Genomic DNA, 16,524 nt, shown 5'->3' on the forward strand with positions numbered 1-16,524 from the left:
AGATATATTTTGGATATGCCCCCGGTGATATGGATCCCTTTTATTTGGTGAGAATTTCGTATGGTGGCAGCTAGGGGTTCCATGGCCAATAAAAATAGAAGTGGCGACAAGGGGCATCCCTGGCGTGTGCCCCTTCCGATAGGGAATGGGTCTGACATGATGCCCCCACAGTTAACCTGTGCTGTGGGATGGTCATATAATAAACGCACTTTAGAGATAAATTGTTGCCCCAGGCCAAAATGCTTCATGGTTGTGAATAGGTAGGACCACTCAATGCGGTAGAATGCTTTCTCCGCGTCTAGGGACAGGGCTAGGGCTTCGTCAGGTAATTGTATGGATTCTAACAGTGTATGGCAAAGAGTTCGCATATGATTTCTGGAGGTACGGCCTGGTACAAATCCTACTTGGGTATTGTGAATCAATGATAGTATCACCTTGCGTAGCCGCGCTGCTAGAACACTGGCTAGGAGTTTGACATCCCCATTCAAAAGGGAGATAGGACGGTAACTGCCGCAAAGAAGGGGGTCTCTCCCTGGCTTAGGCAAGATGACAATCGTGGCTTTATTGGATAGAGCGCCCAGGGAGCCTTCTTGACATGCTTCCGCCAGTGCTTCATGTACTGCGGTTATTGCTTCTTCCCCAGCCCATTTATGGAATTCCGCAGGGAATCCGTCCTCTCCTGGTGATTTATGGTAGGGAAGGCTTGTTATAACTTGGGTTATCTCTTCTTTGCTTATGTTACCGTCCAAGAGGGCCCTGCCTGCCTCAGACAGACGGGGCAGATTGGCCGCGGTAAGGAATGTCTCCATTTGTGTTTGATCTGTCGTTGTTTCAGGAGTGTACAAATGTCGGTAGTACTTGGCGAACTCGTTTACAATGTCTTGTGGGCGAGTTAGTACTGCTCCTGAAGAAGATGTTATGGCCGCAATGGCAGAGGCTGCCTCTCTTTGTCGGAGCTGCGCCGCTAGGAGGCGACCTGCTTTTTCCCCTTGTTCGTAATGGCGGCCTCGCAATTTTTGCAGTGCGTATTCCGCCTGAGATGTAAAGAGTTCATTGTGTGCCATGCGGGCCTGTTCTAAGGCGTGTCGCAGCCTAGGGGATGGTTGGGCGGTATATTGTTTAGTGAGGTCCTGTATCGTGGTCTCTAAGGTGGTTTGGCGGGCTATTCTGTCTTTGTTGGCCAGTGCTGCATCTCGCATCATATTTCCTCTTAGGGTTGCTTTTGCTGCCGCCCATAGGATCCTTTTTGAGGATACAGTACCTGTATTCTCGGCCATGCATGTAGCTACATGAGCTTTTAATTGTTCCTTCCCTTGGGGAGAGCGATATCTGTGTACAGCCAATCGCCATGGTTTACGACCAGAGAAGGAGAGTCCCACCTGGATCCGGATTAGTATTGGGGAGTGATCTGAGAGCCCGCTATCTAGGATGCAGGTGTCTTGTATATGAGGGATTACAGTGTGTGATACTAAGAAATAATCCAGACGCGATTGGGTGCCATGGACGGTGGATAGGAAAGTATATTCCTTATCTTTCGGGTGTTGTATTCCCCAGCAGTCCACCAGACCGACGTCGGTGGTCAGGTCTGTCAGAAGCGCTCTGTCGTGATTGTTACATATATCAACAGGGCCTGTCCTATCCATTATGGCGTCTTGGAGGAGATTCCAGTCTCCCCAGATTATGTATCGAGTAGTTCCGATCTCTGTCCGGAGGCGATTTAGCTGAAGAAGGAATGGGCGTTTTGGGCCGGTTGGTGCGTAGGTGGATCCCACGCATAAAACAGTGTCCCCTAGTTTTAGTTTAGCAAATATATACCTTCCTTCCGTATCATTCCAGGTTTTAATGATAGTGACCGGGAGGGATTTACGTACTAGTATCGCCACACCACATTTGCGGGGTCCGTTACTTCCAGATTCCTGACTCGTCGGACGGCAGCTGAAGGCAACCCTCCCTACCCAATCCCGTTTAAGTTTACTGGATTCCAGAGTGTCAAGGTGAGTCTTTTGAATCAGAGCTATATCTGTTTTTTTAGATTGAAGATAGGACAGTATCTTTTTCCGCTTAACATAGCTCGTCATGCCGTGTACATTCCAAGAGAGTATGCGTAATGGTCGCGTCGCTTGAGGGTGGGACTTCGACATATTGGATAATTGTGAGTAAGTACCCTCGTTCCGGGGTTGGTGTTGGTGGGGGGGGGAGGGAGGGGGGGAGATAATGACTTAGTTGGTAGAGTGGGAGTTGTGTTTCGATATGATACGGAGTTTTATTTTATACGGGGGTTAGCGGCTGGTGGAGGCCAAGGGAGTCCTCTGGAGAAGAAAGAAAAGAGAGAGGGGAGGGTGAAGGAAGAGAGGCAATATAGGTAGGATGAGAGCCAGATGGAGGGGAAATATGAGGGGAAAAGAAGACAAGGAGAAATGAGAGGGAGAAGAAAAGAGGGAGAAGGAGGGGGAAGGGATGGATGTGTGTGCTAAAGTTGAGATTAAGAGTATAGCAAGAGAGCGTACAATTTGGGGGAAGAAGTGGAGAAGGATAGGGATGAGGGAGGTTAGGAGTCCAACCTCCTTCGTTCGTTAGGTCTGTAAACGGCGGGACCGATTTCTCTCGGAGCTCTCGTGCCGTTGGGCGATCTCGATCGGGGGGGTGAGGGGGAAAATAACAGACAGCCAGTTATCGATATGTCGGTGATAAGGAGGGGTGGGGGGTACACATCAGTGCTTATGTTTATGTTTATGTATCGGGAAGTGGGTCTGTTCATCAGTGGTTAGTGGCTAGTGTATTAGTTATATACCTAAAGTGTATATTGGCAGAAGTAATGGTCGGTTAGTAACTATAGTACCTGGGCGGCGCTGGAGAGGAGGGGGGTGTCGGGTGTTGATGGGGTATGGTGTTTAGGATGTTGTGTCTAGTACTTGATGCTGTATGGTATCGTAGGGTGTTTAAGAGTTCATAAGATAGGGTCGTAAATTAAAGTAGGGACTGGGCAGACAGAAAGACCGAGACCGGCTGGCGAGGGGGTGGGGAGCAGGGTGATGGAGGGGGGGGAAAGAGCTCAAACAGAGTATTACAGTTCTCGCGTATGCATGGGTACATAAAGAAACCAATATACAGTATAATATAATACTTCCTGAGCATTTCTATTCAACTATAACACTGCCTCGTCTCATCTCGCCTTACAACTTTTCAATGACATATTAGGTTGATCATCATAGCGTATCCTGGTATCTTATCACATTATCATTTTAGGAGCCATTATGCCAAGCGTCTCTCTATTAATCGTAGGATAGGTAATGAGTGTAGCTGAGCCCCGGATTACGCGAGGATAATGCGTATCTCGTCCTATTACTAGCTCCTGGCCGTGTATTATTACATCATAATACTGACCTACTAAGGTCTTACTTGGTATGTGCCCCCATCATAGTCGTTCTATTGTAGATGGTAGGTTAAGATAGTAATAATGATTAGGATGAAGGTAGATACGAACATCTGGGGAAAGGAATAGCTAATAGTTTATAATTTACATTGTGATGTTATAATGTGGTGCGGAGTGGCAGTGTAGAATGTCATATTATTTCGCTTCGTTATGCGGTATTATGTTGTATTATGTCCTCGTGTTCTATTTTTTTATTTTTTTCCCCAGTTTCTTATTGTAGAATAAAGTAAAGTCAAGTAATGGGAGCTTTGATATGTCTCAGGTTATATCATATTGTGTGTCCCTGTATTGGAATTAATTTATCTTTACATGGTCTAGTCCCATCCCTTGGGGTGATAATGGGGGCTAAACGGTTCTAATGTCAGTGCTGGTCGAGTGTGGTGTGTATTAGGGAGGTTTCACATACTTTGTTATTTACTACCATGAGAAATTTTGTAGTGTGTGGAATATAAGGTAAGTTCCATGATAGTTAATTAGTGTTTATTTTTGTTATCTGTTTAATGCCCCTGTTACCTTGTTACCTTGTTATAGGGTTATAGGGTCAGGACCGGGCTCTTATTCAACATACAGGGAGTTGGCGGGGTCTGATCCCTGTTCTAATAATCATCATCTGTTGTGTACTGAGGGCAAATAATGATGTACTGGTAGTTTTCCATTATAGGGCCTCGGCTCTAGTCATAAAGAGCATAGGTTTTTCATGTATCTGGTTTTAACATTGATACTAGCAGTCTTAGACAATTACAATAGTAAAACACATATGATCTGGAAAGGTACTCATCCTTCCGCAGAGTCTATAGTTGTTATTATCGACTCTCTAGCGATAGTCCCACAAGTCGTCTTGTCGCGTTACCTTCTCAAGAAGACCCAGTTGTAGGCTTTAAAGGGGAGTGGGATTTGTCTCTTTCCGATAGTTGGGTGTGGGTTACTACTGCGTGTAAAATCTGACCCCTGTCATCATATGATCTGGTTAGTCTCTCCATGTCTCTACCCCTATGACTGGCTCCGGTGTCGTGTAGAGCCGTCTTCACCTTTTCTATTCCCGAGTGGGGGGTTTCGGCCCTATCACTGCCTCCTACAATGTCATGCTCACTGTCTGTGTTGAGAGAGTCCATAGGCTGGGATTGGAAAGAGTCAAGGAAGAGTCGGGGTTATAAAAGTCCTTGGATACTCCATTTTTGGTAACCCACATTCTTGCAGGGTCAAAGAGACCGTATTTCATCTCTAGTTTGCGAAGCCGGGGTTGTAGGGCTAGGAAAGCCTTTCTACGTTTGTTGGTTTCCTTGGAGTAATCGGCGGTTATTCGGATCTCGTGCTGGTCTATTCGGAAAGGGCAGTGGTTGCGTGCTACTTGGAGTATTTGTCGGGTTTGATTATGCCGCAGCAAGCATGCGATGATTGGGCGGGGCCTTGAGGAGTTGTCAGAGCGTTTTGGGCCTATCCTGTGTGCCCGTTGGAATTCTAACGGCGTGTCAAAGTCCAATGAAATCATTTTTGGAAGAGTGGAGGTCAGAAAGGCCTGCATATCCGAGCCTTCTTCGTTTTCCGGGATCCCAAGTACGCGGATATTGGTGGTCATTCTAACCCTGGTGGTAAAAACCGCCAGGGCGAATGACCGCGGTAGCACCGCCAACAGGCTGGCGGTGCACCGCTGGGCATTCTGACCGCGGCGGTTCAGCCGCGGCCAGAAACGGAAAGTCGGCGGTGTACCGCTGACTTTCCGCTGCCCTTGAGAATCCTCCATGGCGGCGGAGCGCGCTCCGCCGCCATGGAGATTCTGACACCCCCTACCGCCATCCTGTTCCTGGCGGGTCTCCCGCCAGGAACAGGATGGCGGTAGGGGGTGCCGCGGGGCCCCTGTGGGCCCCTGCAGTGCCCATGCCAATGGCATGGGCACTGCAGGGGCACCCGTAAGAGGGCCCCAAAAAGAATTTCAGTGTCTGCCTAGCAGACACTGAAATTAGCGACGGGTGCTACTGCACCCGTCGCACTCCAGCAACTCCGCCGGCTCCATTCGGAGCCGGCTTCATCGTTGCTGGGTCTTTCCCGCTGTGCTGGCGGGCGGCCTTTTGGCGGTCGCCCGCCAGCACAGCGGGAAAGCCAGAATGGCCGCCGCGGTCTTGTGACCGCGGTGCGGTCATTTGGCGGTAACCGCATGGCGGGCCGCGACCGCCGCCCGCCGCGGTTAGAATCACCGCCATTGTCTCTACGGCTCCTGTCCTCCATGTCCGTTAGTTTGCTCCTGAGGTAGATGAAGTCTTGTTCTCGCTCCTGAGACGTGTTGATCTGCGTCTCTAGTGATCCCATGCGTTGCTCTAGCCCTGTCACTCTAGATTGAAAGCCTGCAATGTCAGATCGCATGGATTTGGTTTCTAGTGTCAATGAAGTTATAGAGGCGTCCATCCCCTCTATGCGGCGGCTGACGGTGGTGATCTCTTGTAGTATCCTGTCCATAGTTCTGGATTGATCTTTATCAGACATCGTGGTGGACTCGTTTAAAGGTGGAGATGTTTGAGGGTTTATCTTCGTGGGGGTTAGGCGTTTGTGTTGTAGCGCTTCTGAGAATAATAGTTGTCGTGCAGGCTTGCTGACAGGTTTATGGTTCGGTTTGTTGCCGGGCATCGCCTCAATTGTCCACAGAGTCTGGCCACGTGGGGCCCGAGATTCCCTCTGTGGATTCCGATAAGGATATAGATGTTCGGTGGCTTACGCTGGTGCCAGTCCTCTCCCTTCTCCTGTATCTCTGTTCTCTTGGCTCCCTCTGACTCTCTTCATCTCCGATGCCCCTCCAATCGCTCACCCCTCTCGTCTCCTCGCCTCCACGTGCCTCCTGTCGTGCCCCTCTGCCCTCCTCAGTATTAGTTGTCTGGAGGGAGGGGGGCGAAAGTTTATTATCCCAGCGGGAGGGTTTTTGTTGTCCCTCTGTGATGGAAGAGAGGGGAGAAGTCGTGCCTCTGCCTCCAGCGATTCCGTTCTTAGTTTGGAGAGATTTGATCCTACCTCTCTGACCGGGTTTCTCTCCCGGCTGTCGAAGGGGCCGCACCCCTTTGCTGCGTCTCCCCGTCTCCCTGTGTGGGGTCGAAGGTCCACGGGTGTTTGTTGGCGTTGTAGGGAGATGGATGCGGGTCGTCACGGCTCCTGCAGTCCCTGCGGCCTGTTCAGCTTGCTCCTTGCCGCTGCGGGCACGCCGTCCCCGGTCTTCCGAAGATGCGACTCCGCCCCTTTTGTCAGGCCTTATCGGCCTTGGGCGAGTCGCGAGTTTCCTGCCTTGCGTCCCGCTCCTACGGGGTCCCCGGACATGATTCCGTGTCGCCGCTGTTGTAAGGGTGGAGGGGCACCGAACCCGGTGTGTTGTCCGGCTGTCTTCTCGCCCCCGTCGCCCCTCCGGGACCGCCTCGGCACGGAGCTCTCGCTCTAAGCGGCCATCTTGTTTCGTGGCCCGGCCACGCCCCGATGTAATCATTTTCTTCCAATTGGGTGTCTTTGATATCGGGTCTCGGTTTGGTGCACAGTTCTGTTACCTCAAGACAATCATGTTCTACCTCCTCAGCATCATCAACGTCTGTATTCTCATTGGGAAGCAAGGTTGCCGGGTTTAATATAGTGCATTGTTTCAGTGACACATTTTGTGACCCCAATGTAATTGTTTCGTACTTGGTCAGTCTGGCATTTGTCATGTGCTGAGTCTTAGTCCGGGTCAACAGTATTTCAACTGAATGTGGGACATTACTGTTAATGGATGTCCCATCACTATGCCTTCACACTGAGTGAGGCTTTGACCAACTGCTGCAACTGCACGCAAACAACCTGGTAAGGCTGCTGCGACTGTGTCCAAAGTAGCCGAAAAATATGCTACTGGTCGGTTTGCACCTCCATGGACCTGTGTCAGGACAGACAAAGAACAAGCATCACATTCATGACAAAACAGGACAAAAGGCTTTGTGTAATCAGGCATACCTAAAGCTGGAGCCCTGCACATACACTCCCTCAGCTCAATGAACGCCCTCATCTCCTTCTCAGACATAGTTAGAGTTTCTGGGCCATCCTTAACCTCCTTAACTGTCAGTGTCACCAAGGGCTTAGAGATAACTGAGAAATTCGGGATCCACTGACGACAGTAGCCCACCATTTCCAGGAACATCCTAACATCCCTCCGAGATATCGAGGATTAATCTGTAATGTGGCAGTCACTCTTTCCTTGGATATTTTTCTCGATCCCTTCTCAATCAAATGGCCTAGATATTTCACCTCTTTCTGACAGTATTGCAGCTTCTTCCGGGACACCTTAGGCTCATTCTTTTCCCAAGTGGTTCAATAGGGCAATAGTATAGTATTTGCAATCAGCTCTTGTCTTAGAAGCAATCAACAAATCATCAATGTACTGCACTAGTGTCGATTGGAAAGGCAGTTCCAACGACTCCGAATCCTTCTTCAGGATCTGATTGAAAATGGAAGGTGACTCCGAAAACCCTGGAGGAATTCTACACCAACTGTAAACTTTGTCCAGGAATTTGAAACTGAAGAGAAATTGGTTGTCCTCATGAAGAGGCACAGAAAAGAACGCTTGGGACAAGTCAACAACTGAGAACCATTCTGCATCGCATGGAACTTGAAACATGATCAGTGCTGGATTCGGCACTATTGGGCAGCACTTTTCAACTAAGTCATTGATCTTTCTCAAGTCTTGAACAATTTGGACTTTCCCACAGGGCTTTCTCAAACCCATCATGGGTGAGTTACATGGGCTACTCATTACTTCCTTCAAGACCCCCTGCTTCACAAAGTCTGTAATTATCTGTGTCACCTGAATGAGGACATCTTGTGCCAGATGGTACTGAGGTACCTGGGGGAACACAGCATTTGGCTTCACATCTACTTTGACTGGTTCCACTCCTTTAATCAGTCCCACCACCTTTCCTGTCAAGCCCCACACTCTCTCCGTGACCATCCCCTGCAGGTCTGCAGGCAGGTCAGTCATTGTGAACATCAGGAAAAAGCTTATCAAAGGGTACTCTTCATCTGTGGTCTCTGTCTCAGGCTCTGAGATTTGACCATCATCCCTTTCATCATCACTGTTTGTCTGCACTTCAATTGCCTCATTAGAACATGTGATCAAACACCTCATCTTACACAGTAAGTCTCTTCCCAGTAGGGACACAGGACTTAAGTCACAAACCACAAATCTGTGTAATCCCTGGAAGGTACCAATTTCAACTTGAACTGGATCTGTGATTGGATTAGTCAAAAGCTGGTTTGCCACTCCCACTACTTTTACTGTGTGTCCTGAAAGGGGCAACTTCGGAACCTCTGCACTCCTGACTGTAGAGCGTGTAGCTCCTGTGTCAACCAAAAATGCGACCTTGTGACCCATCACCTTCCCTTGCACATAGGGTCCCCTCTGATCTACTTCTAGGGATGATGCAAGCCTGCACTCCTCACTGAACTGTCATCCGACCATTCATAGTTTATTCTATTCTCACCACGCAATGGGAATTGTTGTACTGTGTTCTTTTGACCCACTCCTTGACTTGTGACCTGTTGAGGAAGCATCACCTGTTGCTGTCCCATTGGCGCTACGTACAACTGCATTTGCTTTCTTGGTACCACTGGAATCTGCTGTTGCACTTGCTGCATCTGCACTGGTTGCATACGTGGCATCTGCACTTGTTGCATGGGCTGGAGACCCTGCATCTGAACCATGTTGTTCTGAAAATTTGGGCTAGGACCCCTCATTCTTGTTCCCTTAACATTTTGGAATGCATTGATATCATTGCTTTGTTGAACCGCACCCTCCTTTCACCATCATCGGACATTCCCGCTTCCAGTGTCCCACGCCCCCGCACGCGTGACATGGCAACACCTTCTTCATCCCTTGTACATCATTCTGAACCACAACCGTATTCAAATCTGGACCACGGTTCACAAAACCTCCCCGACCTCTACCTCTCTTCTACGTCTGAAACATTCAGTTTCCCTGTGGCTGTTGCACCATCTGTTGTACTCCGTTTCCCTGCATTCCTGCTTGCGCTGCCTTCATTTGCATCACCATCCCTTTCTCCTTCAACTTCCTCTGCTTCAATTCGATTTCATCACTACAGTATTTCGCGTACTGCGACACCTCATCAATCGGCTGCGCTTGCCAACAAATCAAATGATTCTTAATCATCTGACTGATCGCTGGTCTTAGCCCTTCAATGAACCTGAACACAAGGTGATTCATATCTTTCGGTTCTATGACCTCCGTACCGCTGTAGTGCTTGAATGCTTTCAACACCCTCTCATAGTAAGCATGTATCGACTCTTTGCCTTCTTGAGCCGTTCGATCAATCTTTTGCCAATCAATATTCTGCGGTGACACCTTCTGCTTCAAAAACTCAATTACCTTATAGTAATACTTCATTACCTCCGGAGAGGGTGCTCCTGTAACCCTATCCCTTGCCGGTTCCGCAGTTGGCCATTCAACACTCCTCTTGCACTCGTGCCACAGATCGGCCAGAACTATGATCTCAAACAATATATTCAAGTCCTAAAGACACTTCGCAAGCTTCACAAATCTGTCTGTCTGCTGGTACCATTCTATTGGCTTTTCCCTCAGCCTGGGGAAGTCATTTGTGAAGGACAAAATGTCACCTCTGGACCATGGTACATGAACAAGAACCCCTCCAGCTGTCTCTCTCATGGGTAGCATTTTTATGGTACAGGTATCCGGCGCTGGTTTTGCCTGCTGCTGCTCCAAGAAGTCACTTTTCCTTTTATCTCTTTTCTTTGCCCATCTGCCTTCCCATTTCTCTAAGGCTCCCCAAACCTGCGCACTCTGTAGAATTTCTTTAATGTGTGCCTTCATCCCAGTAGACCTCATGTGATCAAAATCTTTAGGTTCGAAGTCTAATCTGTAACTTCTCTTCAGGTGCTTAGTATTGTCTAAGTCCATACCATATTTGTCTGCTAGATTCGCCAACCTTTGGTGTACCTTGCTCACTTCTTTAGTTATTTTTGGACACAGATACTTCAATTCTGCTTCAGTGTATGACTCTAGCCTATTCACTCCCATGCTCCCTTCAACTAGGTCAGCTGCTTCTACGCCCAACCTCACAAAATTCAGGTATTCCTCCCTCTCCGGCCACTCTGCTGTCACAGGAGTAGTCTGCTGTGAACTCAGCTTGTCTAGCCATTCATTCAGCTGTTGCGCAGTCAAGCCTTGCAACAAGATATTTCCAGCCTGCATTATAGGTGGTTGCGACATGTTTGTACTTGGTATCTGTGGAGTTAGTAGTCCCAAACCTGCCTGCCTCATTGTATCTAGAGGAACCCCAATCGGACGGAAGTCCAACAAGGACCTAGATCTCTCTGCTGTCTGTTCTCCCGGTGTCATCCCTTGAGAGCTTCCTGCAAACCCTCCTCTTATCACCTCTTGAGTCATTACCCCTTGGTCACATACACTAGGCTTTGCCTCTGCATACAGAGGTATGGGTGGACCGACTGTAATCGGCAAAGATATAGCAGCTGGCGCCTGCCTGTTTCCCAAACCCTGGGGAGCATTAAATCCCATAGTCTGATTCATTACGGGTGCTGCGACTGACTGCGGTCCTGTGACCGAAGTGTAATTCGGAATCATCTGTTGCTGCGGCTGGGGCAGCAAAAGTGGAGTTGGCTCCATTTGTACCAACTTTGATCTTGTATATGCTTGGTCTGGTGGCACCATCAAGTTTGTAGTGGTCTCTAATGTTGGGACATCAGGGTAGAGCCTCTGAACTGGTGGTGGCTGCAACTGCGTCTGCATCTCTGGAACAACGGACCCACTGACACTATTCTGCACTGGAGCTGGTGTCGCAACCGCATTTACCTGAGCTGTATTTGCTGTTCCCTGATTCTGTGTTGAATTTACAGGACCTGCACTAGTACTTGGTCTGTTGTCATTCATGGCATATGGTGGTGGACGTTCCTGTAACAACTGATTAAGGAACTCAACGTCATCTGAGTCATCTGCATCTGCCCAAGACCTGTTATTCTCTTTCCCTCTAGTAAAACCCTTGTCTGTTTTACAAGTGGCCTTTCTTCCCTGTGTGTCGTCTTCTTGAGTTATTGCTGGAAACATCCTGACTCCATCTATTATTTCTCTTCTCCACATCCTGGTCTCGCTATCCCACCTAGCCTCCGCAAGTGTATTTTCTGCTTTTCTCATTCTCCTCTCGAACTTTTGTTGCCTCTGTCGTATGGCCATTAATTCCCAAATTGCTAGCGCTTCGAACTGTGCTGGCCTTGGAGGGGCTTTTGCTCATTTAACGCCTTCCGCAAATTCTCTAGAACCCATATGTTGAATGTCCCATTCTCTGGAAACGCCAAACATCCATCTTTCTCTGATAATTTGCACCATTGCTTTAGCCAAAGACAAGGTTCTCCTCCATTACGCATAAGCCAGAGTATCCTCTGGCGGTGTAGGCTCCCCCACACTCGCGGTTATGTACACATCTCCCCTCAAAGCGCTCTTTAGAGCCTTGAAGAACTTCATTTTTGTGTCTTTTATTTTGTTTATAACTGAATTAAGAAGTTACTTTCATTCCCAGAACACCCTTCGCCTACCTCCTCAACCAATTGCTTCTCACAGACGGCTGCCAATCCGTGCGCGACCCTTCTTACTAACCGACCTATCCCAGCCCGGCTCCAATGACGTCACACTCACACACACCGCGGCTGATAAAGTCTTGCGGCTTGTCTTTCTCACACTCGATTCACTGAAACTAATGCAATATTTCGAGAGCACGTAACAACAAAACTCAAATTTGCTACAGGAAGGGTAACACAATCGCTTCAGAAATTTACAGAGATTTCACTTGAAGCCTCGGTCGCTACTCTCTCCTTCTCAGGTCCCACACTCGCAAGTAGAATTCGACCCGCAAATTCTACTCTCGACTTGTCAATAGTTCGTCCTAGTGCACTTTAGAACTCACCAAATCTCCATCGAAGTTTCCATTTACTCACTTGACTCAAACTCAACTCGTCAACCACGCCCGATTGACCTATTACACCGCGCAAATGACAACATAAACCAAGTGTCTCATACACTTATCAATATACTCTGGAGTCTTAGACCACGGAGGGTCCGTACATCACCAACAACCACGTGGACTATTTTTTAGCACAAAGCGCCACAGTCACATGAAGTTCGCCGACTTCCCTACTCTCATACTGCGGAGTACGCCCACTCCTACTAAAACATTACCTGGCCTAAAATTTCTCACAAACCTCACAATTCACCTGCGGTATGCATAAGCTGTGCAAGCGCAAATCCTACTTCACTCACACCATCACTAGAATGGCGAGAACATACCCAACTCACTTCGACAAGCTCCGGGGTCCCGGGAAAGTAATTTGGGGCTTAGGGGAACATCATCTTTCCAATTTGGATTATCTAAAAAACAATTCTAAAACAACAATAGTCCCTCGTCTAAGGGCCCAAAGGGTCCTTAACCATCCTTTGCTACCAGAACTGATCACGCGTCTCGCCCTAGGTAATTTACTTACTCTGGGACTCGTTTTAGGCCAATTAACCTTTTGACCCTGATTGGAGACACCTTAGGACGAAATATCTATTCAGCATGTCAATCAATAGATCAATAACCTCATCAATATTCACATTACCAGATCAATCATATTAGTTAATCACATCAATAAGAATTTGAAACACAACATGACCTTTCAGCCATGAATAACCACACAAGTTTAGTAAGATTTATGATATTTATTCCCTATTGGTTACACTCTACCAGTAAGTTTATTAGTCTCAACACCTGAAAACACATTAATAATGTCACAATATGGCAACTTGAATATGACTTAAACAAAGCAAAGATTATAAACATTAGAACAAAACACGGCATCAACATGAATTAACTTTAGCAGAGTATCATTAGCACGTTATTCAACAAAGCAAAGATTCCGTTGTTTACTTATTTGCACCCAATGTTAGGGACTCCTTAACTAACTTCGAATTAGCATCAGCATGTTGGGCTTCATGCAAAACAATTTGGCAACACAAATTTAGAAAGCATCTGAACTATGGACTCTGTCAAAAGAGCAGTTGGTACCTAGAAAGAAAAGGCAAACAGACAATTACAATTTCATCATCATATGGTTACCCTCCGTAATGGGTCAGCACACAGAGTCAGTCTTCGTCCTCAGGACAACAGTCGATTCGCCATCAGCCAGGATAGAACGGCAAAGTCTCAGCAGGACTGGGCAGGAAGTCCTTCCCTCGTAAGGAGGAGAAGAAATGGATATCGAGCAAGACAAAGTGAAGATGGTTTTGAAGAATCAAAGCAGCAAAAGTAGAGACGGAATGTCAGAGTAACAGCAGCAGTGTCCCTCTAATGGCTGATTTCTCCTTCCGACATGTCATTAAATTGAATTTTACCAGACAAGTCTCTAATTTCCCATTGGTCAGTATTTGGTGCACCATTATCTCTATCCAATGATCCGATGATCACCTTACCAGAATTTTACACCTAAGACAGTTCTCATGCAGTTCTTTGGCTCCTGTGATTTACGTCTTCATCGGGTGAGATGGCCTTTTTTGTGCAAAGAAGGGGTGAACCATAGGCCTGGCCAAGGGCAAAACCCTGCACCTTGTATTAACAGCTGCAACATTTTTCGTGAATTTGCAGCCAGTCAGTTGTATGGGTTTCACAGAAACGACTAAGGATTCGCAGGACCAAAAGGGACAACAGGAGAGTTGCCATCAGTGATGTCCTTAACGATGTTATATAAAGTGCCATACAAGATATCATACGTGAGGCCATAAGTAACTCAGGACAGTGGTACAAGTTATTCTCAGTCTACCTAACTATTACTGCCAAAATTCGGCGTTTTAGGGTTTGTTTTGTTGCCATAACTTCACTTAAACAGTTTTTTGTGCGTGAATATGTACTTTCTATTAAACATGTATTAAGGTTGTATTACTGTCTTATAACTAAAGATAACCATAACTTCACAATAACCTTTGGGATTTTTAGTAAACCTCTGTCCTTTGTCTGATCTTATGTCACATCCAACTACTCTTGGAACTTAACCTGCAATTTTAGAGTGAGAAAACGACCCTGCACAACCTTTTTCTGTTCGTATTGGTGACTGGCTGCACATACAGCCTGAAGGGTCCTTTCACTCTGGAGTCTTCTGCTCGAATTTTGTCCACCTTAAAACATCTCGCTACCGGGGCATTTTGATATCCTTTCTATGCCTGGGCCCATTATTGCATCTACAATTACCAGGAGGTACTGCAGCAGGTGACCGCAAGTATCTTTGATCAGCTGAGATATTTAAAGGTTGACAAGACCCCGTGGCGCAGGTTGCGCATGGGATGTGCCTGGGCGAAGACTGGGCCAAGAGCGGGCCCATCTTTGCCTGTCTGTGGCTGGAAGAGACCTGGCCATCCCCCTTCACCCTTGGACTGCAGAGATTCCATTTGTACCAGCATCCCTACTTTAAATAGGGTAAGAACTTGAATCATCTTTTGCCTCTAGAACCCGCTATACTCAATGTTCTTGCAGGCTTAGCCTAGCTCTCCTTTTCAAACAAGCGAGGAACTTTCACCATTTGTCTTGGCATGGTATTGATTGACTGTGTAGCCCCCTTGCAGAAATGGGTAAAATGAAGGCAACAATCAGCCCAAAGGAAGGGAAAAGTCACAAGAGGTCAGTGAAGCATTTAGCTGAAAATTGTGTGATTTTCGATCTAGATAACTTAATAGAAGAAGTGGAAACACTACTTGGAAACTGCCACTCACCCCAAAGGAGGCACGTAGCCATAGAAAGTTGGGGAACTCCTCTGAACATAAGAGACCTTCGCAGACAGTGACGCAGGGCAATATACTTCCCCGTTATGGTGACCTTAATGAGGACCCCAATCCTCCTACTACTGATGACTTGGATGACCTAGACAAGTTAGAGGCCCCCACGATTCCCCAGATCCACTGTACTAATAGGTTTGTTCCGCTTGAAGCCGTAGATAGCCTGCAACACCCTCGATAAACCATCATCATGGTATATGAAAACTCGCACAGATGGGGTGGTAGAATCCTGCTGCTCTGATTTTCTCAGCACAAATGACTCTCTGATCCAGCAGTTAAAACTAGAAGGGAAAGACTTAAAGCAAATGGTCCTTAGGCTTTGTGATACATTGAAAAACTTAGTAATTGCCATACATCTCACCTCCTGGAGCCAAAACCAAAACAAACTTGAGCCCCCCCCTTCTAGTGCCTCCTGCAAACTGAGGAATTCTTACCTGGGGCCGATTACCACCCTGAAGTTGTCCCACGACCTTTATTAAATCTGGGCTTACCTTTATTAATTCCTTCTAGATGTATTAACTCTACAAGTTCTAATCTTAACATGCCGAGAAGACCTCCTCCGAGAATAGCATGCAAGCCAGGCGCTCCATGTAGAAATACGTGCCTGAACTTGCAAACCTTCAGTACTAGGCAGCTGGGCCCCACTTCGGACCTATTCTATGAGTCAGAAAAGTTGCCCACCTTTCATACACTGCCCTCTAGAACACACTTGTCTACCTGGTTGTTACTCCAACTAGTGAGATATGAGCGGCATCCACTCTGGAGCTCCTACTGACCCCTGTCCTCACCACATTTTCAACAAAGCCAACACCTCCATCGCACCCGAACTCCACCACACTCTCATCTGTTCCATGGACACGGCTACCTTCCCAGAGGACTGGAAGCATGCTGAGATCGGCCCACTCCTGAAAAAATCACAGTTGATCCTCTGGACCTCAAGAATTACCGCCCCATATCTCTGCTGCCTTTCCCAGCCAAGGTTATTGAAAAGGCCATCAAAGCACAGATCTGCAAACACATGGAGGAGAACAACATCCTGGGCATCTCCCATTCAGGTTTCAGGACCAACCACAGCACGGAGCCTGCCACCCTCGCTGCCACAGATAACATCCACTCGCTCCTCGACCATGGGCAAATAGCAGGCCTCATCCTACTGGACCTATCGGCCGCCTTCGACATGGTTGAACATCACACACTCTGCCCCAGACTCCACACAGCTGACAATTGTGGAAAGGCCCTACAATGGATACAA

The sequence above is a fragment of the Pleurodeles waltl genome, chromosome 5, assembly GCF_031143425.1.
Source record: "Pleurodeles waltl isolate 20211129_DDA chromosome 5, aPleWal1.hap1.20221129, whole genome shotgun sequence".
Lineage (NCBI taxonomy): Eukaryota > Metazoa > Chordata > Amphibia > Caudata > Salamandridae > Pleurodeles > Pleurodeles waltl.